Source organism: Sceloporus occidentalis, unplaced genomic scaffold (assembly GCF_023333645.1).
Source record: "Sceloporus occidentalis isolate IW3139 unplaced genomic scaffold, rSceOcc1.0.p SCAF_162, whole genome shotgun sequence".
NCBI classification, from domain to species: domain Eukaryota; kingdom Metazoa; phylum Chordata; class Lepidosauria; order Squamata; family Phrynosomatidae; genus Sceloporus; species Sceloporus occidentalis.
The window spans coordinates 183527-209030 of NW_028317142.1; the positions used below are offsets into that span (position 1 = coordinate 183527).

At 38.3% G+C, this 25504-nt stretch overlaps 1 pseudogene; it reads right to left on the reverse strand.

Moving 5' to 3' along the window:
• Positions 1–24374, reverse strand: part of LOC149279538 (laminin subunit alpha-1-like) — a 59559-nt pseudogene extending 35185 nt beyond the window's left edge.
• Between the last annotated feature and the right edge of the window lie 1130 nt (positions 24375–25504).

A 25504-nucleotide genomic window follows, 5' to 3' on the forward strand; every position in this document is an offset into this window, starting at 1 on the left:
GAACTGATCTTTTTTGTTTTGTATTTTGCCTGTAAAAGATTACATTTGTATTGGATCATATGCAGAGAACTCCTTTACCTTTGACAGCAATGCTAATTTTAAAACTTTAAATTAGAATATAATGTATACTTGGTAATGGGATACAGGACAATAAATACAAATATCAGTGACTTACAGGTATGCGGACATAGCCTTCCATTTCGGCACAAAGCTGGGATACTCCAGAACAGAAACAGAGGGAACAGCCCAGTGGATTCTCAGCATGAAGAGCAAAAGTGCCAGCCTTACACTCGTTGCAATAACTTCCAACCACATTGTCCTGCAACAAAGCAGGTGTATAAAATCATGTTTTTAAAAGGACAAAAGTACACATCATTTTACACATTTTGCAGATTAGCCATTTGTATAATGTGTTCTAGCTCTGTTACTTAAGCCCAAAATACTAGACAATCACCTCGATTCCTTATCATACTGTCAGTGGAGTTGCATTCATGAATAGCATAATAGATAATTAATCATAAATCATCTGTGCACCTTTGCACTGTGGATTCTACGGTATCTATGTCAAAATAAAAGTTTGCTAACGCAACCAGAGAGTTATTTGACAAAAATGGCCCATTGTACCTTAAAATACACATTCCCAATGTGATTGATTGAATTTGGTTGAATCACAATCTATTCCAAAAAACAGTGGCTAAATCTTGTGGAGGCCAAAAAAACATTCAAAAGCCTACTTTAAGGGCTAACATTTTCTCTAATGTTTAATACAAAAATTCAATGGATTCTAGGCTGAATTGGCTTCAATGGGAGCAGTGCAGGCTGCAGGACATGTGCTCTCGGTACAGACAGGGGAGAAGGAGTCTGGGTTTGTTACTAAAAACTGCAAAATAATGTACAGTATGCGACAAACTGCACGCAGAAAAAATGCATTGGTTTTACACAGAACATTGTTTTCCCAAGGATGTTTGAAGCTATACAATGTATTATACCATGTTATATTTTTTTTATCAAGTTACGTTATAAAACACGTGTTGGAGTAATACAGAGAACAGGGTTTATTTACCTTACAAGCACATTGGCCGGTCTCTTCCACGCTGCTGCACACCTTCCGTTCATCATCACACCATGCAGACTGCGTGCCTTCGGGATCACAGTCACAAGAAACGCACTCGGGATATTTCCTATATCCAAACAGGCAGGCGCTGCAGGTCTGTCCACCAAATTCCTTTCTGCAATGGCACTGGCCAGTTGAAAGGTCACACTGGAGGCTGTTGGACCCATCTTTGCTACAGTTACATTCCTGAAATCACACAAATACATGACATCTTGACATTTGCAGCATTAATATGATCCTGTTGGCAGATATCCCCGCCAGACCAACTAGGTTGTTGGTCACATGGTTATCCGGCACAGGCTTTGATAATTCTAGAGGTCTCTTACCAGACATCCAAGTTCTGGATCATGACCCCAGTAGTTGGTGTCACAGAATTCACACTTGGGTCCATGCGTATGAGGAGGGCAGATGCACTCTCCAGACTCAGGATCACAGTTATTCTGGGTGTGTGCACAGTCACAAGCTGGGAAGGAAAACGTAACACAACAATGTTGGAAAATTGCAAAATGTGAAAGGGGGACACTTTTTTTTAAAAAAAAAAACTCTCCGATACAAGCAATTGCATCACCACTTAAAACACACTTTATTTTTGTCAGCACAGTCATGCATATTAAAAATAACCAACACATTGAATTGAATTCCCATAAGGCTCAGCCAGACATACTACTTCCATGATGCTGGCTGAGCGTCATGGGAAGTGCAGCAACAGTAAAGCTGCAGATGCTAGCTGTGAACTACAATTCCTATGATTCTCAGCCATCCAGCCAGGTGTCCACCATAATGCTGGCTGAGCATCATTGGAAGAGTAGTGCACAGCAGCAGAATTTTTTTTTTAAATTAAAAAAGGCTAATGTTATCCTCCCTCCATTGATTTTTGGAATCAAAACATTTGATACTGCAAAAATTGATGACATTATTCTTCACGATATTCTTGTAAGAAACTTTTATTTCTTTGTTAATAACGTAAACAATTGTTTCATATTTATTAAGAAATTTCCTTTTATTTGCCAACCCCCCCAGTTATGCACAGCTGCCCCCAGAAATGCATTATACCCCCTATATGACACTCTGCCTTCCTGATATGCCTTATACCCTCCTATATGCCGCTCTGCCCCATGATATGCCTTTTAACCCCCTATATGCCTTATACCCCCCTATATGGCACTCTGCCTCCAGAAATGCCTTATACCCCCTATATGCCACACTGCCTCCAGAAATGCCTTATACCCCTATAAGCCACTCTGGAGGCAGAGTGGCATATAGGGGGTTAAAAGGCATTTCTGGAGGCAGAGTGGCATATAGGGGGTTAAAGGTATTTCTGCAGGCAGAGTGGCATAAAGGGGGTTAACAGACATTTTTATGGGGCACTCTGGCTCCAGAAAAGCCTTATGCTCCCCTAATAACACTAAGCCCCCCCGACTTACCACTGCTTCCCGGTGTCTGGTGGGGGCAGCGTTCATTACATTAAATGGGCTGGCGTGCACGCACCGAGCTACCCAATGGCCGTGCCTCAGCACTTCGTCCCACGTTTTAAAAGGTGGGGTGGGTGCACGTCAGCCCCTTTATTTTCATTAGACGCCGGCGGCCGGAAAAGGCTTTCAATCCCGTTTGCAGCCGCTCAGCGGCTGTTTTCAATGTTGATCTGCCGGCCAACATTGAAAACAGCCGCTGAGCGGCTGCGAACAGGATTGAAAGCCCCCTCCGGCCGCTGGCTTCCCGGGACAGAGACCCCAAATCGGGACTGTCCCGCCTGAATCGGGACAGCTGGGGGGCATGCAATCATAGAATTGAATATAGCTATGCATCAGCTCCAAAACATAACTAATCAACACTGTGCAAAACCTACGAGTGCAGCCGCCATCCTGGTTTGCATAAAATCCATGGGCACAAACATCACACTTGAGTCCAGCTACTCCAGGTACGCAGGTGCACTGCCCGGCATCATTACACGCATCTGAAACGGAGCCTGACTCGTTACAATCACAGGGGAGACATCCAATGCCAGACGTCAAACCGTAGAATCCATGCTGTGGGAATAAACCATAAAGTCACTCACTTTCCATGAAAATGTATTTAATTCCTAGAGTGCGTGTTAATGGCCCTATAGAAGTGCCGTTTGCTTAACCGGATCCGTGTTGGTGAGTCCACAGGAGAATACTGTTATGTTATCTATCTTTGTATCTGTTATAAAATCAACTATATTTAATTGCCCTGATCTTATTCTTTTTACATTATACATGCACTTTAAGAATAACCGGTTTTATTGTTTCTTACCACGCACTGATCACATCTTTTTCCAAACACATTTGGTTTACATTCACATATGCCAGTCTCGTGGTGACAAATGCCTGAAACAGAGCTTTCAGGATGGCATTGGCAAGCTTAAAAAAAGAAAAGGAAAAAAATAGACGTAAATAATGGTCAACTTTTTTAAATTAGCAAATATACACATTTAAAAAAATAAATATGATACATAGTGAATAATGCATTTGTTTGCATTCAAAAGCTTAGTCTGCCAGAAAAAAAAAAACAGCAGATGTTTAAGGGAAAAAAGAAGGGAAATTCCACAATAAACTAGATGCCTTCATTCAACTATCCGAAGACATAACGTGCATACAGCTATAGGGATTAATCAACGGGAAATGTGCCAGCTTAGAGGCCCATGTCTAAGAAATAAAAGGCACAAAAAAGAAAAATCTAGTCAAGTAAACGCCACATTTGTGACACCAACGGAGACTGCCCGTTTTCTTAACCGGATCTGTGTTGGTGGGCCCACGGGAGAATACTGCCTCCTTACTACAAAGAAGGTGACTCCGTCCTGAATCAGGGGCTCATACCCACCAACACAATATGTACAGTAAACCGCAGCGGTATTTATGACACGTGAAATGCTGCCGTACTTAAGTTATGGCGAGTGCTTAAACTTTTTTTGTTTTGTCATATTAAAATCTCCTATGGGTACTTAATTTATTAGTATGATTACTTTGCATTTTTATGTTTATCTTAGCTATACTTCTAAAGTATTTGCTCGGCTGCACAGTCAAGTCAAACGGGAGTTAATATATGCATGGAATCAGCCATTCACAATCGAGTGGGCGGGGCTATCTGGCTAACGCAATAACAAAGGCACAAACGAAAAGCTAGAAGCTGATACAGCAGCTGAAAACCTATTTTGACAGAATAAATTGATTTGGAGAGAAAAAAGTGAAGCGCAAATGCCACAGGTATCCCCCTCGAACATTGTTATATGTTGGTGCAGTATTTATATTTAAAAAAAAAAAAAAACATTTAATAGATTTATAAATATTTATTTGGGGTTTGTGTGACGTTTTTAACCCATTCAGGAACAAGAGATTTTCACACTCCAAAATCATATTTGCTAAAGCATTACTTTTATATTTTTGATGTACCCATAAAATAAATTAGATACTGGTTTGCTCAGGACGGGACATACTAAAACAATCAGTACTGTATGCGTGGGATCATTTTTTACTATTTAAAAAAAGAAATAAAAGGCCCGAAGTAATATCTCATGGTATTACATTTACATGAAATACACGAAGTACAATAGCCGTTTTTAACAATCCGGGCAACACAGCTGGTGAGCACATACATTTTGCCTAACAGCTATTAGGGAGGTTATTGAGAATGACCGATTCTGGTGCAAAATAAAAAAAAAAAAACAGATGGTTATTACACACAAGCCTCTCAGCGTCAGGTTGTTTAGAAAGTTTTACCGGCGTATCACTGATCTATCAGAGAAGACATTTAATCAGAGGCGTATCTACTGAAAATAGCGCCTATGGCAAGCACTGAAATTGCGCCCCTGTCCAAATAAAAACCCATTTACTAGCCCCTGCTGCCTATATATATATAGATATATATATATATATATATATATATATATATATTAGTCCCTGCTGCCGATAGCGGGTATAGATCAACACGCAAACCCAGATCAATTGAAATTCACTTGTGATCTCAGCACTGAAGGTATATATCAAATAAACAGAATCAGACATACAAGTCCTGTATTTGCAGGTATACAATAATAATATATGAAACGTAGCATCGCAGGTATAGATCAACTGAATAAGACATATTAACCCTGTATTTGCAGGTACACATAAATAATGTATGGAAACATAGCATAGCAGATATGGATCTACAGAATAACACAAAAACCCAGCTTTGCAGGTAAAGATCAATTGGAATTCACATAAAAACCACGGCATTAAAGGTATATTTAAAACCCCCTAAATTACAGGCATAGATCACAGGTTGCACACCGCAAAGCCAGCCCTGGCGTCCACACTGCCGACATAGAACCTGGCCAGCACCCAGATTACACACATAAGATTTGCCATCTTTGTCCCCAAATAGCCCACCACAAGTCAACTTTGTCCCCAAAAAGTCCGGCCAGTGCCATCTTTGTCCCATATACACCCTGCCTGTGCCATCTCGGTCCCCAAGGCTCAAACCTCCTGCTAGTGCCATCTTTGCCCTTCCACAATTATACATCTATGATACACAAACACTTTTACAGTCACTCACTAATTCACACTTTAATTCAGAGAACTCATCCACACATTAACTCATGCTCTCCCTCATTCACTCAATGCATCCACACATTAACTCATGCTCTCCCTCATTCAGACAATACATTCACATATTAACTCATGCTTGCCCTCATTCAGACAACTCATCCACACATTAACTCATGCTCTCTCTCATTCACTCAATGCATCCACACATTAATGCACACTCTTTACTTATATCTACCCCCCCTCCCTTATCACTTTTTAACCCCCTCCCTCCCTCATCACTTTTTAACCCACCCCCTCCCTTCCTTCCCTATCACTTTTTAACCCACCCCCTCCCTTCCTTCCTTATCACTTTTTAACTCCCTCCCTCCCTTCCTTATCACTTTTTAACTCCCTCCCTTCCTTATCACTTTTTAACTCCCTCCCTCCCTTATCACTTTTTAACTCCCTCCCTCCCTTATCACTTTTTAACCCCCTCCCTGCCTCCCTCCCTTATCACTTTTTAACCCCCTCCCTTCCTTATCACTTTTTAACCCCCTCCCTTCCTTATCACTTTTTAACTCCCTCCCTCCCTCCCTTATCACTTTTTAACCCCCTCCCTTCCTTATCACTTTTTAACTCCCTCCCTCCCTCCCTCCCTTTTCACTTTTTAACCCCCTCCCTTATCACTTTTTAACCCCCTCCCTGCCTCCCTCCCTCCCTTCCTTATCACTTTTTAACCCCCTCCCTTCCTTATCACTTTTTAACTCCCTCCCTCCCTCATCACTTTTTAACCCCCTCCCTTCCTTCCTTATCACTTTGTAACCTCTCCCCTCTCCCCTCGCCCCTCTCCCCTCTCTCCTCTATCCTCTCTCCTCTCTCTCACCTTGAAGTCCAGCGACGGGAGCACGATGTTGCTGTCTTCCTGCACCGCTCGCTGGTGCCCGCTGCTTCACTGCTGAGCGCCGTAATATGACGTCATATTTCGGCGCCCAGCAGTGAAGCAGCGGGCACCAGCGAGCGGCTTTTAAACACTGATGCGGAGGAGATAGAGGGGCGCCTAGCAACTGCGGCGCTCTGCATGAAATGCCGGCACCGGGATGGGGGTAGAGGGCTCGTGTAGGAGAATGAGGGGCGCCGAGCGGTTGCTAGGCGCCCCTCTCTCTCCTCCGCATCAAAAAATAAATAAAAAATGCCGGTGAGCGGCATTTAAAAGCCGCTCACCGGCGCCCCCCTTGAGATGGCGCCCATGGCACGTGCCATGGCTGCCATACCCTATATATGCCTCTGCATTTAATCCACTAAAAAATACATCTATTCCTCAATTAGGAAAGAATGGTAATGTTATGGCAACGAAGGTTAGAGCGCTGTATTATTTAAAAGAATAAGATCCAAGTAGCATGTAAATGTTTCTTACCAGTGCAGTTTTTCGCTAAGATTGCATCCCCATAGAAGCCATCGGCACATCGTTCACAGTGCCGTCCCGCTGTGTTGTCTGTGCATTTGAGGCATTCTCCTGTCACTGCATTACAATGGCCAACCTCAAAAGGGTCTATGTTCCCATTGCAATCACAAGGGACGCACGATCCTCCGGGAACAGAGGGACTGCCATAGTAACCATTTGCACATCTAGAACATAGGAAGTATTTAGTATTAACAAAACGTACTCTTTCAAACACAGTTAATAACAGAGTAAAAAAGAAATCAACCAAGTCACTGCTATTATCATACATTTAAATTCACTAAAACCATCATATTCCACAATGTAAAGTAAATTCTGCAATGCTGTAAGTCCATAAAGAAGTTGAAAGAATGGTTCCGCTTATATAAAATGTAGTTCAAATATGCATGTTTAAGTTATGAAACACAGCCATTCTGGATTGTATTGCTCAGGAAATTCTCAATTTCCAAATAATCCAATCAGAGTACAGCTGTGCAATCCATGCGATGTATTTACTATGTGTTTGTCTGTACATAACCGTTTGAACTTGACATTTGTATAAAGTCCTAAGTGCCCCTTTACACAATACTTATATATTATTCATTGTGTATTAAAGACGATAAATAACGACTTACTTTTCACACCGTGTTCCGGTGTATCCAGGGGCACACTGGTCACAGACTGCCTCACCGTCAATGGATAAGTGACATGTTGGACTGAAACTGAATAAGAAGAAATATAACATACAACGTAAAACAGAACTCATTTTGTTTGCTTTACATTGGTATCTCAAGTCACAAGATAATCAAATAAAAAAAACTATACAACAAAATATTACATCCAAAAATGTAAATAAACAGTTCAGACTTGGCTTGGTAAAGAGAGTACATTGGCATGAATCATTTAAATGAAGGCTCACTTGTTAGTGGAGATCAGCAGAGGACAGGCGCATGGTTGGCAGTCATTAGGTGTTCCATGGTAAGGGTTTCCATAATAGCCTGGCATGCACTGATCACAATGATGTCCTGTGGTATTGTGCTGACAGTCCTAAGGGCCATAAATAACTACGTCAGTAAAGAAAAAAATTCTCTCTCTCTCTCTCTCTTTCGTACATGTAGATGTAGACGGTTAAATTACTTACATAACATGCACCATGGATGTCACACTCAGTCGCGTGGCCGTTGCATTCACAGGGTTCACAGATGCCACCAAACAGGGTTCCACCCACACGATAATGACCAGGGAGACAAGACTAGAAAATAGTCATTTCTGGTTATAATATATACACCTTTACTACCTGCATGCTGTAAATGTATTTAACCTCTTGAAAATACTTTATTACTAAATGGCAAAAATGGAAAGAAATAAAATGGAGGCTTGGCTGCAACTCCCACTGGGTCGATGGAACTGACCATGCACTCGCCTGTGTCGATGTGTTTTAGGAGTGGTGTGGAAAGCAAGGACTTGTTTCACCCACCTCTGCCTATTTTAACCAATCTCCACTTACTCTCTCGCATTTACAGCCATGCATTCTCCCTCCTATGAAGCCTTTTTATTTTTTTTTATGTATAAGGCTGCTTAGGGATGGAGACATGCAAAAAAAATTAAAAAAAAACAGAACAAAATAAAGAAAGAATGCATCTCGATATTAGTATTGCCTAGAAATCATGTTTGTAAGAGCTGCTATGTTACCTCGCAAGATGTACCAGAGTAACCCGGAGGGCATTCACAGTTTTCCACTTGAACAGCTGGCAAGAGGTCTATAACATTTGGTTGTGCAATATCCAAGGTGACTGAGCTTAATCTGTGAAATAATAAGAGAGGCTAAATAAATCCGTCAGTAATAAGATTGACACATTTACTACAACAAAATAACACCATGGAGAGATTAAAATATGTAGTTGTTCAGTTATGGAAAACTTAAGCACTTTAATATGTATTCTTCAAAAACAAAAATAAATAAAGCACTTACATGAGGCAGAAGATGCAACCCTGTAGCTGCCTTCCTCCTCCTCTATGGTGCAATGGTCATGCCACTGATTGGCTGGCTAAAGCAGCCAGTGGCAGGAAAGCACTCCCATTAAAATCAATGAACAGACAACCCCCCCCCCCGCCACAATGTAGCAAATGCATATGGGGGCATTCTACTATCATATGAATTAAGCTGGAAAGAGGTAATAAGAAGGAAGTCGTTGAAGGTTCATGGGCATTTTGAGGAACACAGGATGTTTGTGATCTACATAAAAGTATTTAAAGACTATTTTTTACCTGGAGATTGTATTCTTGGCAAGGTTGTAGCTAGCCCTAATTTGAAGGTGGTTTACATTTGCGAGGACAGTCATGAGCCTATCCCTGTCCACTGGTCTCCTTGAATAGAAGTCTAAGAAGTTCTCAGGAACGAGCTTTATCTCAGCTGTATGCTCCTCATAAGGCTGCAGCAGGACACCGTCGGCCTTTAATCCCAAAGTCTGCCCATTACCCTGCAAGAACATGAAAGTTATTGTAGATGAACTACTAAAACATAAAGGTAACCCATTTTAATAAATGTGTTACGTGCTTTAAAAAGTGGCTACATTGTGGAGAGAAGAATGATTCGGAAAGCGCTGCTTTTTAACTTTTGGATGCAGAATTTCAACTGCTGTCTCTTCATATATAGATGTCGTTGTTGCTATTTAGTTGTGGACAGAGGATACACTGACATGCAGCAAATCTATGTGTTTTAATAAGTAAGAGTATAAGCGGCCAGATCATTTGTGAGGAAAAATGTTGGACATTAGTGGAATATATGAAACATTGTATTACCTGTAAAATGACATCCACGCCAGATATCACTTCACTGTCTGCACTGTCCGCAGGAATATCATAAGACGCTGTGTACCTTAAGTATCCGCCAACGGATGTTAGCTGGGATTTTAAAAAAGATATATTGGTTTTAATAAAAACAGACACAGTAAATGCAGATAATATCCATTGAAACCAAAAACTATACATGTTGTTCCAAATGTGACTGTAAATTTGAGTATGGAGCCATTAGGATGTCTGTAAAACATTGTTCAACCAAAATAATTGTGCAATGATAGATTCCCTTTCTATAAAGCAGAATGTTCTCACATTACTCCTGTCTACCACCCTCTTCTATTAAATCAATCCCTTAATATTGCACATGAAGGGGGGGGCTACTAAGTGGTAAAAATTAATTTTCTATTATTACACTGGTGACAGACTGCCTCACCGTCAATGGCTAAGTGACATTAAAACCATGCATCAGCATTCAAAGATTTCTGTGATGAGCAAATTTTCTAATTCTATTTTAAAAACATAAAGCATGTCGCCATTGAAACCTTTTTGTGTTGCTCTGCTGTCCAGTTGGTGGCTGCCAGTTACTTAAGTATGGCTAATGGCTAAGATGAGAGTAAGTTCAAAAATGTAGATCCAATGGTTTTTAATCTAAAACAGAACTCTGTATATCTGCCCGGGTAATGGGGTGAAGATTCCACAAACACCCTAACATTTTTATTAAAAATATTTAAAATGGAGAGAGTCCTAATTCCTTTAACCAGTCCGACATGAATACATAAAAAACCACCTGTGTAGTATTTTAATGAGAACTTACACTGCTCTATTTCCAAGTATATGCAAGTAAAACACATGTCCTGCGTTAGCTACAACCTTACAGTACCGAGATGAATGGTCTTTTATAAAACCATAAAAACCTCACCATCCTAACTTGCAACTGAGATTGTTTGAAAGCGTTATGGTTATGTATTAAACTATGCTCCTTCTTGATGTATGAATGATTCCAAATGGCTTTATTGACCCAATATCGGCAGATGGCATAAAAATACATAGTTATGGTATTTTACTAGAATTTCCTTATACACAGACACAGAAATACAAGTGAAAATAACTTACTTTATTTCCAAGATATGCTGAAGGAGCTTCCCAATAATAAGCAGATATCAAAGAATTTCTTGCTACAGTATGATTAATACTTATTTGATGGGGGCCATCAAACTGGTCTTGATTGGGTTGAATACGTGTTCCTTGTAAATCACTTATGTACCAGCCATTAATATTGGAAACCTTTAACATGAAAAAAGATACATACGGTTATATAAATATGAATCCTGGATAAGCATGACACGTGGATTCTGTAGACACAAACAGGATTTAATTGCAAAGCTAAGTTAGATATTATTTAAAGACACATCACGATACTAGCGCTAGCTAATATAAGGTTTGATTCTCTTTAAATAACGTTTTATTTATCTCACCAGTTGTATAATATCACTCACCAGTTTAGCTCTTGCCATCCAAAACAAATATTACTTCTTTAACACATGGGTTAACGGAAATGACTTTGAGGGGCCCCTAGGCACGCACATGGACACGCACTCTCTACCAAGATTCCAATGCAGGGTCGCGTTATGTGTAGAGTGCAACTCTTACTTGTCCACATCTTGGGGCCCCTAGTCACATGCTAAGTGTGGCTAATGGATAATCTGCCATTGTTTAAAGGTGCTGTTCCAACTACTCTACTGAATCTAAAACAGTTGTAGTTAAGTGCACCATTAAAAATTCTTAGTATTGTTGAATGATCTTAGAAATGGTTGTGTGACACAACAACATGCACTGATAGGTTGCTGGAAAAAACAACACATCTGCTATTGTCCATTTGCTTAACAGTCTTGAAAACGCTATTACTGTTTTGTAGTACAGTTTTAAGAAAGGAAGTTCTCATCAAACCACAACATGTTTTTGGAAGCTGCCGTTCCCTTGGTTCACTATGCACTACGACGCCCCCAAACACCAAATGAATTATGCATCAAACAACACCAGCACAGGAGAAGCTCGTGGGTATGGTTGTCCATTCCTACTACACAGTGACTTGACGGGAATGTTGTATTGCAGTAGCAGTAGAATCAAATCACTTTTTGATGGTAACAATAACATTCAGAACATACTTTATGTTGTAAACGATAGAGTGCGAGGTCCTCTGCGACCTTGTTATTATTTGTCATTATTATGTATTATTCTGCATAGTGCTTATCATAATTTGGTGCAAAATTAACAGAAATCTGTAATCACCTGAGTAGTATGCCAAAAGAGTCCATCGCAGACACCAGAAACACCAAAGCAAAAGCATTCTGTGCATCCTTCTGGGTTTTGTGCCTGCAGGTTGTAGAACCCAGGCTTACAGCGGTCACAGTTCTCTCCTTCGACATGTTCCTGAAAGGTACAAATAATGACCGTGACACGCATGCTAACAGACAGTGGCGGTCCTAACACCGATGCTGATTAAGGACACTATAGGCCTACATGGCCTCCAACCATAAAATACACTGTATGTGTAGACTGAGGTCAAGCTAGGCACTATCAATGTGTAATGTACTCATGTGTGCTATGTACATCCCAGTAGTCAAATATTCTACAGACATCTCTGATTAAATCTTCCTCTTAGAACAGGACCAGGGCAAGTTATAGCTCTCCATTTGCTGTGTTTTTCTATGACTAAGAAATTAAATTCTCAGTTGCTACGGTGACTGCAGCACATTTATTACTTTGCTCTATGTTACTTCTTTATACACAACCTCCTTACACTAACCAGTCTATGCGCTGTTCTTCTTTTAGTGATGTTATAATTAAATAACAAAACAACAAAACATAATCCATAACTTATCAGCCACATACATGGCATTACTCACCTTACATATACATTGTTCAGCACAAGGGTCATCATGTATGCTGCCTACCAGACTGCAATTACACTTCACACAGTTTGGGTACTCCTTGTATCCAAACGCGCATTGGTCACATTTTGTCCCTGTGAAGCCTTCTTTGCATTGACACTGACCCGGGAAGACACCTTTAACATACATTTAATATATAAACTTAACCCAAGCAAATAAGGAAATGAGATTACAGATCATTCATTGGCAATGTTACATGCAGCTCAAGATAGGTGGCATCTTTGACCCGCCTGTTTAATACCTATGCCCTTGGGTACTGGGGGTCTTTTTGTTTGGGGGGAGCATGGGTTGATCATGGTAGATATACAGACTTTCTGATTTGTAGGGTTTACCAATTACCGGTTTAGCACACTTAAACAGTATTTTTGTATGTCTTTCCCTTAAACGTTTACCAGTCTGAAACTCTATATATATGGAGCCGTTAATTAGGCCTGGTAGTTTAACATAACAATTAACAAAGGCTTTGGGAGCAGGGGACAGCACTCAAAAAGTAGGGGAAATTATAATGTTTTATAGGAAATTCACACACCTTGGTTTATGTTGGCATGATTATCATCCACAATACAAACAGGACTGATAGATCCAAAGGTGTCACATTCACAAGGATAACAAGGGGCATCTGAGTAGGGAGACACCTGTTAAGGACAAAAACGTATATTTAGTAGATATTCTGAATATTCTAAACCTGTATTTTCAATAACATAGATAAGTAGATAGATACATAGATAGATACATAGTATAGTTTAATAGATAAACATATATGAGGACCTTATTTATTTTAAGATTACATTGGGTTTCTTGACAAATACTGTCCTAGATATTAAGTATGGGTCAGCATGGCTTTCTTTAACTAGTTGAGGATTACTTTACATCTTCATACCTTGTGTGGCCGGTAGTAGCCATCAATACAGGTCTCACAATTAAGCCCGGCTGTGAATTGAGTACAGTTGATGCACACTCCTCCTCCAATGTACTGATCGTGAATGTTCAAACTCATGTTCCGATCTGCCACATCTTGGTCAAAGTAACAATCTTCTGCTTTGTTATGGCAATTGCATTCTAAAAACAGAACAGTATTAGTTTGTGATCATACCTTTATTCTCCTCTGACAACTTCAAACAAATACTGACTTTTTTTGCATAGACCTTAAAAAAATATATTTTGACTTTTACTTGGAAAGTGTGGCGTAACCCTCCAGAATTGGAGAAGAGAAGGGGAGGGCAAAATTTTCATCTTTATTAATTCAAAGGTAAGCTGTAACTAAGCAGACAAATTACAAAATAACTCATACTATTATGTGGCACAAAATCACCTTAAAATAAAGTACCGTATTTGCTCGATTATAAGACGAGGCCTTTTTCAGAGCAAATGCTCTGAAAAATACCCCTCGTCTTATAATCGGGGTTGTTTTATAATCAGACCTCAAATAGGTCTGATTATGAGACGACTAAGATCCAGATCCCCCGCAGCTGCAGGGGACCGGGATCCTCCTGCCCCCCCCCCACTTACCAGTACATCTGAGTCCCCGGTGTGTAGCTGGGGCAGCGTGTAGAGCTCTACGCGATTCGCGTAGACAACTTTCGCTGCATCAAAAGCACCGGTGCAGGGAACTCTGATCTCGGACAGTCGGGGAAGGTCTGCGTGATGGACGCAGACAACCCCCGCTGCTAGCCACGCCTCCTTCCGGCTGCAGCGTAAGTGTGTGGGATCTACACGCTGCCCCGGCTACATGAGTGCTCTGTGAAATGCCTTTTAACCCCCTTAATGCCACTCTGCCTCCAGAAATGCCTTTTAACCCTCTATACGCCACTCTGCCTCCTGAATGCCTTAAACCTCCCTATATGCCACTCTTCCCCATAATATGCCTTTTAACCCTCTAAATGCCAGAGTGGCATATAGGGGTATAAGGCATTTCTGGAGGCAGAGTGGCACATAGGGGGTCAAAAGGCATATCATGGGGCACAGTGGCATATAGGGTTAAAATGCATATCATGGGGCACAGTGGCATATAGGGGGTATAAGGCATTTCTGGGGCAGATGTGCATAACTGGGGGGTAGGTTGGAAAATAGAAGGAAATAAAACCAAAATATTTTTCTCAATCATAGCTTTTATTAAAAAAAAATAGTTTAGATGAATTAACATTTACTGGTAAAACTTTTTTCCTATAGGGTCGTCTTATATTCAGGCTTTTTCTTTTTTTCCTAAATTAATATTCAGATTTGGGGGGTCGTCTTATAATCATTTAATATGTATTTGACATTAACACAACTATCAAATTAAATATTAACGCTCTTATTGTGTTAAAAGATAACATTTCTCTTCCTCAGGCTTTCTCAGTGCCTGGAAAAGCGATGAAAGGCCAAACTTACTCTCGCACTGGCTGCCAACCGAAATAGTGCCCGGTCGCCATGGATTCTGGTGGTATCCAGGGCAACACTCATTACAGCTTTCTCCACAAGTGTTGCGTTCGCATTGACACTGAAGTCTCTGAGTAGCAGAAAATATGAGAAAGTTGTCACACAGTGATCTGTAATATATATTATTCTAAATAAACAGAACTGCCTAAATTAAACTTAACTAGAAGCTGGAACTAGATAGAAGATGTAAAAAGTCTGTGAAATACAGCTTGCTCCTGTGAAATACATTTTTATGGACACAAAATATTTTAAAATTAACAACAAAACTTACCAAAGTAACTGGATCGTAGGGGCAGCTGCGAGCATGTCCATAGCAAATACACATCCCTCCAACTGAAATATCTTTTAAAGAGTAGAAATACTGAAAGAGAAACAGCGGCAAAAGAGGGATATAATTATTAAATATGCTATAATCAATCAATGAAACACTCAAGTCTAAATCTAAATCTCAAACTGGGAAATCAACAGATTTGCCACGACAAAGATAAGTTTTAATATTTAACACTTAAAAATCCTGGGGATTTAAAACTCTAACAGACTGCCATCACATGTTTATAAGACAGAAACCTCTGGGTAAAGATTTTCTCATATTCTGAAAGAAGTAAAAAAAATAAAAAAAAATTGAATTTTTATTAAGTAGTAACAGAGCTGGACCATAATTTAACAACAACAAAAATATTCTTTCAGCCACAGAGATTCTCTCTCTCTCTTTCATGCGTTTTTCAAACCCTTTGCCTATTCTTAAATCACATGTCCTTTTTGGGATTTACAAACCACAACTATTTTTATGTACAAATACTTACCCTTCTAGTTACTATTAGATCTACATCCCGGAGATCAAGATGGTTAAGCGTCATGAGGTCGGCATTCAGAGTTCTAATGCGTTGCAAACGAAGACGGATGTATCTCGCAGAAGTAAACTCCAACAAAGTTGGGGATGGATCATCTGCACTGGGTCTTCCATTAATCAGTGAAACGTGAATCTACGTTTGTTAATTAAACACATAACACAATATTATGACTTATAGTAACTAGTAACTAGTAACTAGAATAACTGAGGATGCCACTTAGCCGCAGTCAGCATAACAGATGAGGATCCCCTGCATAGGGCCGCAATCAGAATGCTTTATGTTGTATTTTTCATATTTGGTAGTTTGTGCTTTTGCCCATTGTTTTTTTCCCATTGGTTTCTTGGATGGATTTGTACCTTTGTACGTTTTTGTATCTTTTTTTTATTATTGGATAAATGTATGTAGTTATTTCTGCTCATAAATTGCCACTATAGTTTACATTGTTTATTTTATGGGATTTTAGAGTAATAAACTAACATTTATCGAAAAGCCTTTGTCTTCTACCTTCTTCAAATTTTACTAAACCTCCAAACACCGCGCAAGCTCTCTTCACTATCAGACAGTGGGTGATGTATGGCTGCTTGATACAGAATACGTTTGAAGACTTTGTAACAAAATGTGAAACAGCTATATGTTTCTTTAAATTCTGTCTATGGAAACACTATCTTTCCTCCCTGGAGACAATGACCGCAAGGCTGGAGAGATCATCAAAGACAACAATTTCCAACAAATTTTCCTTGCTGGTCATGTCATTGGTCTGTAGATTAGATGAGGAAACACAACCGCATTCTCACTAATACAAGCAGAGGGCAAAAGGTTGTACATGGTCTATCTGTGTGACAATGGAAGCACAGATTTCTGTTCCAGGATTCTGGAGAAGGCATCTAAAAAAACAGGCTGTTGTTTACGTACATTGGGATGTAACCAAAAAAGCAAGGTTTCATGAATAATGGTGATGGGTATGAATACATACTACACCAGTCTGCAACTATTTAATCAGTGGAAAAGTAAAATTTGAAATAATTATACCTCTCCATGTTCCAGTGGTACAAGTCTTGAATAAAATGACGTGCAAATCACTTCATCATCCCTTCTGTACGTTGGTGGCCCAAGTCTTGGTGTCACGTTGTATCGACTCAAGCACTCGTAGTCACTGATTGCATAATACTGCCAAGGCATGAACTCAACACCATCCTGAGAACGTTCTAATATCCAGTTACCTGGCCGTGGTGAATTTGCTGCTTTAATTATTATGTATGCAACTTGGAAGATCTGCGCACAAAAAGAATGTTTCATTAAATACATATTTCACACAAAAACATTTTTTTTCCATTCCTATTGCTACACAATTGCTATAAGACACTGCACCTCAATTTGTCATTTCTTAACTGTATTTCCAGGGTTATAAGTTACCTCCTAATTGTACCAGGCAAAACACTTATAAAGATGTATTTTCCTAACAATTTGCACCAAAAGGATTATAATATGGCAGTATTATTTTTTTTTCTTTCCATAGTACACATACTGCACAAATATGTATATTTGCAAAAAGAGAATACATATTATAGCTCTTAACTTATTATTATTTATCCATTTCTCATATTTTGCAGAACTGTACTTTAGGTAAGCAGTACAAAATAATTTGGATTTACAAGAAGAAAAGATAAGGAGAGCCCTGCAAACTGATCTTACAATCTAGATATGTGTGTTTCCCATTCTTAAGTGAAAACCTTAATATATATTTTTCAGGGGTTTGTAATGTGCATTACTATTTATCCATGAAACTGCGCTTATATTACCGTCACAGTATTTTCTCCCCCACACTGTGTATTCTGCTAACTTGCCTCCCTGTTTGTTATATGGTTGAGTGAACGAGAAATGAGCCGGTTCATATTGTACTGAGATTTTTTTTGAATGGCTCCAGAGTCATGAGTCTTAACAAAGCTACAGCTGATGTAGCTCATTGTAAGCCCACATTGGACAAGTATTTGCAACAATATATGCTTCTCCTGTAGCCTGTTTCATTCTTCAATTTAGAGAACATACAGAAGCACAATTTAAAGCTATACCGCTTACTAGCCAATAATTATACATTTTACAACATCCCACTATAGCTCTCTGTAACATATGGGCAAGAAAATGAGTGTCCAGTGTGATTACAGGAGCCACTTAAGGCTGATGGACCGATTTCCTCCAGTTGTCCGTGGGCCAACATCCCATCTGCACTATGATGGGACCTTCGTTTTAAGCCCAGTGCTGCGTGACCAACAGTTCCCGACCTGGAAAGGATTTTAGATGTTCTAGATGTGGCAACATGTTGTTATCTAAATGGTATAATTGGTCAAACATGACCGTGGTCTGAAAGTTGTCTGTCTACACCTGAAATCTATACAATTGTGCATACCATAACAACACAATGGAACTGCAATGAATTAATTGGCAAGCTATCAATGTAATTATATTCACGCAAGTTCTCCAACCAATCCTGGGATGCATTTTAATACCCTCCGTTGCTGCTAATAACATGTACCTTATGTACTTACATGATAAGAGATATCTTAGGTGATTATTTTTAAACCTCCTTAATAAGTTATGTTATTTAAAATATTCTGTGTACATTACTTTATCATAAAAGTTTGACTTTTTGTCTTTCATAGCTTGATGTGTGCTAACTGATATTAATTTGGTGTGAACATTGCGAGACAGGGTGGGACAGTGTGCGACGGGAAGAAGTAAGCGGAGTGAAATTCTGTAAGCACAAAGATCAGATTTATATGTCTTCAGACTGAGGCATACATATTTTGGGTTGCAGACTTAATTATTGCCTTAGTTTAACAGTTGGTACCCTTAGAGATGTATTTAGAGGTTGCACAGAGACTGTTACATTCTATTATAGTGTTTTGCTTCTTATATATTTATATTGTATGTAATGTGTCCCCAGAATATACAGTGAAAGTGTTTAAGAGTATTTAAAGAAAAAAAAAAGTTCACCCAGTGTGCTGCAAAATATATAATATCAAATGTTCTTAGAAACAAAAAGGTTCCATAATTTCTAACTGTGGTTTCACAGTTTGCTAAGAATATAAGGCATGAAAAGTAACCCTTGACACCGAATAAATGGTTGTATGACAGTGGCCTGGGAAAAAACCCATGGAACATAATAGGCAGTCAAGCAACATGCTGTAAAACTGTCTCCTTACAACATAATGGATGAGCAACGTGACTGCTGATTCTCTCAGGATAAACTTACCAGATCAGTGAAGTCTCTTCTTGCTGCACAATATTTGACACAAAGAGCAAATAAGTAGATTTATGCATGAATATCTTAAAGCTTGTAGGGATAACATGCAAACACGTATGCAATGTCTATACTTGCGCAAATTTAGGATGCATTATTTTAAATTGGACATTGCGATGATATAAAGTATTGTTTATCTAATGAAATAATCTCCTCATTAATTAGACTAGACATTCTACTTTTAACAGCAAGGTAACATGATGAGGACCTAGTTTGTCGTCTAGATGATTGGGCTGAGATAACAGAGATAAAACATATATCTAATATGGGTATATGCAACTTTTCAAAAGTTTGGGGTCACTTACCAACGTGTTTGTTTTTTAAAGAAAATATATTTTTGTCCATTAGAATAACATGGAATGGATGAGAAGACGTTGTGTAGACGTCATTGATGTTGTTAAATGACTATTGCAGCTGGAAAGAACAGATTTTGTATGGAATATCTTCATTGGCGTACAGAGGCCCTTTATCACTCCCATCACTCCTGTGTTCCAAAGGCATGTTATGTTCGCTAATCCAAGTTTACATTTAAAAAGCTAATTGATCATTAGAAACGCCGTTTTGCAACTATGTTAGCACAGCTACGAATTTCCATGACCCCAAACTTCTGAACTGTATTGTATCTAATGTCAAAACATTGTATTATATGAAAACCACAACTGTTTTGAAACAAATAACATGTAATTTTTTCTGCATAAATGTAGCAAATATATTGGCACATTAGCCTTTCTGAGTAGGGACTGAGTTCAGGGTTGGAAACAAAAAACCTGATTTGGAAAAGGGGCAAACACATATGGGGTGGGGGATTCTACAGAACCCTAAACCCTAGCCTCATGTATTCACAAAGCAGACAACAGGAACATTTAAAGGAACCACATGAATTGAAGTGCATATGATGGCTGGAGTGTCCCTTAATTAAGGAAAATGGATATAGCCATGTTTGTTCAAGAGGTCCTATATTAAAGTTGATATATTTAATTGGGCTAAAGCCGTAGAATAACATAAATCTTTGGAATCTCAGAGGTGTCAAAAACGTACATAATTTGAAAATAACAATACATTTTCATATAGCTTAATTTAATCTATTTTTTAATATAATGAGATATGGTAGAGATGTGACCCTAGCTTTCTCATTAAGATGGTTAAGCATGGTTAATAAGCAGACAAATGGATCCCCCGGTTAAAGTAAACTGAATTAAAATGTAAACCCCTTATCATGCATTAACCAACACTGAAAATGAGAAGCACTAATACAGGGTTTGATTAATTATTCCTAGTCGCAAATGCTAACGCTGTCCTTATGTCCTAAATAAAGTTAATTTTTTACACACAAGAGGATTTGGGGCACTTATGATACAGTGGTGGGGAAAGAATTGGCGAGAATTGATTCTAGTATTGATCCTAGTGAAATCTTTGACCTGCTATGTCCATTTCATGCACGTAACAGAACAATTTTGTATTACTAATACAATAATAATAATAATAATAATAATAATAATAATAATAATACTTATTATTTTGAATATCATTTACTTTGTAACATTTAGAATTCTTGGATTGTGATCAACCACACTATTAAAAGGGAATTGTGACTATTTATTTTACTTAGTACCAGGTTACAAATATGGTTTCCTTATTTAATAGTTGTAGTTTTAGCAAAATATAATATTTTCAGGCAGACGTTCATATCTGTGATGTAGCTCTGTTATCTGAGCCCAACCTACTAGGCAAACACCCTTACTCCTTTCAAATAATTGAATGGCTCAGTCTTAATCACCCAGCAAGACACTCTGATTAATGAAATGCATAAATCTTTTTATTTAATCCTCAAAGAGAAAAATATTTTTTCCCCCATGAGATTTCGACTTTATCAACTAAATGTAAAGCGTTGTGTGCCCCTATTTTTTCTAGACAGTATTACATGCACTAGTTAGAAAGTTCACAGATAAAAGACATAAACACGACAGATAAGTAGTCCATATATTTTATATATATAAAACAAGAAAGTGTCATAATTACTTGTCTTAAATCCAGTGTTATGGTGACCCAGTGATATATTCTGCCATTCTGAATACTGGGACTTTGCCACCAATCATTAGTGCCATCGATTGCATTGGTTATCGGGTGCCGTTCTGTAAATAAACAAATAAAAAAACATATACCAGTTTGCAAGTGAAAGAGAATAGAAAATTGAGTAAGAAAGTATTTTATTTATATATATTTTGGTGAGAAGATTATTGGGTTCCGGTCAGTAAACAAAATACTACAGAAATAACGATGCCTGTTTGCAGTTAACCAGCAAGATGTACAACACATAATGAGGTCTTTTAACTACAATGTGAGTGCATGAGAGTTGGCAAAAAAAATCTTAATTTGTAGCAGCTCATTCATATATTCACTATTACTAACTCACATACTCAAACACACACAACTTATTCTGCACATTGATTGCTTGAAAAAAGCAAGCAATGTGCAGAATAATTCAACCCCCAGATTGCTTGTGATTTGTAAATACAAGCTGAAGCTTGCAAATTTCTCTTTGTAGCCTCAGGGGGTGACATGTAACGTCCCCCACACACAGACACCAAAAAAAAAAGATTCATTACAAAAATAATAATAGAAATGAAACAGGGATCCCCACATTAAGCAAGGGGGTCAACAACCCATCCACCTTTATCCCCTACCCTGTATGTGGTGGGGTAGGGGGTAATAATAGACTATATTGGGGTATAAAGCCCACCATGCTCTACATAATTTAGTGTTTACTTGGATGAGGTTTAAAATATAATGGGGGCAAAGGTTATTGAGTACAAAAAAATAAACCTTATATTCAACACCCTATTTACCCCCCTCCCCCAAAAGAATCCAAGTCGGTGAACTAGGAGTGAATGTCATTCATTGTCCACCCCTTTGCACCTACAGGGTTCAGTCTTTTTAACTTTTACATTTTTTATTTGAGTGACTATATGAATTGCTTGCATGTAATGACATGTGACTAAACCATTTAACTATTTGTTGGTGAATAGACCCAAAAGTATATCAGAAGATGGGTTACTTACCTTTGGGATTGGAACTGTTCTCATCACAGATACTACATTGAGGGTTGCGTATTGGCCTTCCTGGCACATGTTCTACAAGTTTACAAAACATTTCTGGTCCCATTTCACCACATGTGGCATTAGTGGTAATAACGGCATTACTGGCAAGATTCAGTATAGCGGGAAACAAACCTAAACAGAACACAACAAGATTTACCATGTAGAATAACATTCAGAACACAAATTCATTTATGTGTTAGGGGAATAATGTGTTTTCATTTTTAAAGTATTACCGTTGTATGATTTAAAGCACAATATGTATGTGTATTTAATCAAGCATTAATTCTTTTTCTCCGGTTACTTTGCTGTCATCACTATATATTAGCACAATGTTAGTGATTTTTGGTATCGTCCATGAACAGTTCTTGCTTTAGAATAATATTATGAAGCAATGTATTATAGTACGTTTATTAGAGAAGAATTGTCCTAAAAACCTCCCAAGAAATGTTGTTAAAATGTCATTTTTTAAAGTTATATATATATCCAAACAAGAAAATGTGCCATGCCTGATGGGCCAATCTTAAAAAGAACATGTTAATAATATAACTTAAATGTCTTGTTGTCCATACACTGCTAAATGTCACACTTTTGTAATTTAATGAAACATGGAAACATCATTTCTAGCGCTGTCAAAAGTGCAAACTCTTCTCAGAAATAATTATATATTCATGCAAGTTGCCTAATTTTCATTTTTGGGGGAAACACTTGTCAAGTGACACAAAAAAATCCATGAACTGATAAGACATTCCTTTTTACGCAATTAAACCTTCAAATGAAATAATAAAATGACAGATCTGTAAAAGGTTAATTTACTTAACATGCAAGAGCTTGTAATTAACATTTTGTCTAAGTGACACAGTGCCTTTGAATACAATTATGTTTAAAATTCAATGTTGATGCTCTAGATAAAGATATAATACATTAAGGCAAACAAAGGGCTCGCTCAGGCATTCTTCCTGACCTGGGATCACAGTGTTTTCCTGTTTACTTTCTTGCTACCCTCATACTTGTCTGTCTGGTTAGTGCTGTACTTTATGAAGCAATCATGCAGTTCAATTGCCAAAAAAAAACTGTAGGGTTTTGTTATCTGTGTTCATGTTCCTAGAGCCATGAAACTGCAAATCTGCAAATTCCTTCCATTATTTTGACTGGCTTTAGCTTATGAATGCGTCTGACCTTTTAAGTTCTGATAACTTATCTTCATACCACATTCCTTTTATTGGGAGCTTTGCTCAGTGATCAATACATATTTTCTTTTAATATATGTCAAATTTTAACCTTTTATCATTTGAAAGAAAGAAAGCAAAGGATCTTCATGGACAATTACCTAAGCATTTTTCTGTATGTCCTACTTGTTATGTGCTACACTACTTGTCGCCCATTGTAAAGCTTTACAGAATATAATGATACGACATAAATCAATAAATAACAGCTACATTTTAGTTATCCCTATTTTTAACAAAGTTAGGACCTATATCGAATATTCAAAGATACTTTTCAGTTTGTGTCCTTCTTCTAAGCAATTAAAACCATAGGTAGTAAGAAAAGCAAAAGAAAAAATGAAGATAACCCACTGTGTGGATGTTACTGCTTGCTCCCCCCCCCCCCCAAGCCTTTTGTTCTTTAATTGTTGAGTACAATAAACATCCTTTAAAGAGAACGAAGGTGATGCGTAGTTTGAGGTGAGGTAAGTAACAGTAATATGCGGGTTCAGAACAGAAGTCACATCATATTACTCGGCACCCCTTTTGTTCTTTATGGGGCTTGGCTGTATCAGCTCCTTCCACTCTCACCCTTTCGATAGTCCACTGTACGCTAGCCCAAACCCATGTATGCAGCTAACCCTACCTACCTGACTTGACCCCACTCACATGCAGCCATTGAGCGTTGAGACCCAGCTATAATAAAAATAGAAACCTGTAGAACTTTGTAGGTCATAGAGAATCACCTCCTTCCAATACACCAAGGGCCTTGAGAATTAGTACATTTTAAACATTTAGAATGTTTGATACTTTAAGCAAGAGTTAACAACTATTATTCTCAGACATGATTTTCTTAACATGGAATGAATGGCCTCACCAGTTGTTAGAAACACTGTAGTATTGTGTTTGTTTGTTTTTTTTGGAGTCTTACTCCTGTGGTTTATTATCTTGATATCGCTATGTATATATTTTAATTTATTTTAATATTTATATAGCTTTAGATGTAGAATTCCAAGCATGTCTTCAGGCGCCTGGCTTTAGTTCCTCTCCAGGGCTCTTTTCCCATTCATACCAAATTTCATTTCCTGCGTTGCTTTGTTGAACTTCTGTTTGCAAAAACCTGCTTTTCTGAGAGCAGGTATATGTGTAAAATGCCTTGGAGGTAATCTCTCATAGAGGGTAATGACAACAAGGCAAAATTAAAAATGATATTACCTTATGAATGTTCTAATATATCCTGATATATGGGATAGATTGTTACCCTCAATACAAAGAAAAGAAATAACCAGCCCATCAAATGATCAATAAGCAAATAATCTTTGAACTTTTAGGTGTTGATTATTACCCCCCTTTGGTTTTTATGGTGATCTTTTTTCCCCACAATGGACCACTTACTATGATGCCCAAACGCATCACACTGCTACAACCACACTTGGTTGAATATGGGTAAATTCGCCAGTTTAAAACCATCACCCAAACATACATTAAGCTATTGAACTGGGGAATAATTAATAATTGTACGTGAAATCTTGCTTCTAAGAATAAAGTATATGTGTCTTCCGATGTACAAATTAGTACTAAAGATAATATTTTTCCAAGCATTAATAATTTCCTACAAGTCAAGTCAAGTCAAGTTCATCTTTATCTTGAATGAAACTAGCCACAAATTTAGCCCTTGAAAGGGTTGCAAAAAAATTCACGTTGTAAAATACTATGGTGGCCTCCTCAACTGGAGGTTTTGCCTTCTTCCTGAAGTGTCTGAAGGCTTTTACAGTAAAAAGGAGTGCTGCATCCACAGTTTTTCAGGTT